Source organism: Pteropus vampyrus, unplaced genomic scaffold (assembly GCF_000151845.1).
Source record: "Pteropus vampyrus isolate Shadow unplaced genomic scaffold, Pvam_2.0 Scaffold13, whole genome shotgun sequence".
NCBI classification, from domain to species: Eukaryota; Metazoa; Chordata; class Mammalia; order Chiroptera; family Pteropodidae; genus Pteropus; species Pteropus vampyrus.
The window spans coordinates 12,467,444-12,468,328 of record NW_011888794.1 but is presented as its reverse complement, the minus strand read 5'-3'; the positions used below and the strand labels follow the sequence as shown (position 1 = coordinate 12,468,328).

Below are 885 nucleotides of genomic sequence, written 5' to 3'. Positions count from 1 at the left end.
TATTATTATTTTTATTTATTATTATTTATGCCTATAGCACCTGGTCTTCCTAGGTGGTCTCCCATCCAAGTACTAACCAGGCCCGACCCTGCTTAGCTTCCGAGATCAGACATCGGGCTTCTTCCCGGTGGCATGGCCATAGACCATGGACCGTGGCTCCACTGGGGCGTGAACCTAGGACCTTCTGCGTGTAAAGCAGACATGCTAACCACTACACTATGGAACCACATCCCATATCAGTGAAGAATCTTGAGGTTGAATACATATATACATGCCCATCCATGCTCTTATGAAAACGATTTGGCCAAACTCTCTTTAAAACAATCTGCTATCTCCTTGGAACAATTTTTGTTGTTAGTATATTAAAAAAATGCATAAACAACATTGGAAGACAGTAATAATTCTAACCTTGATATTGGCTCCTGGACATCCATTGAGACCTAACATTGTACCCTGGGCCCAAAAGACCGTAACAAGGCATCGTCCTTCCCAGAGAACCTGATTATTCTATACGTGCTGGAATTTTAGTTTTCCTAGGAACTGGCCTTTCAGAACACGTGAAGGATGGCTAATGATTGTCACCTACAGCACTGCCACCATAAACGAGAGCAAACATGTCTCTCCATCTTTTATTCAAATGAACTTCAACTACTAATTTTATTTACCGCATCCTTTTTTTTTTTTCTTGGGCTTCCGGGGGCCCGGGGGGTTCGGTTGCTTTGGGGGTTTCTTATTTTTTCTTGCAAAAAAGTATTACCTGTGTGTTGTTAGTCTCTTGAGTGAAATAATTAATCAAAACCCACGTTCCCGTGGAAACCCATAAAGGTAACTTTCAGGACTGTGAACTCAGTATTCTCTAGGAAGCTGTTACCCCAGCTAAGCCAC

At 42.3% G+C, this 885-nt stretch overlaps 1 pseudogene; it reads right to left on the bottom strand.

Moving 5' to 3' along the window:
• Window positions 1–28: 28 nt before the first annotated feature.
• On the bottom strand, window positions 29–144 carry LOC111733337 (annotated as a pseudogene).
• Between the last annotated feature and the right edge of the window lie 741 nt (window positions 145–885).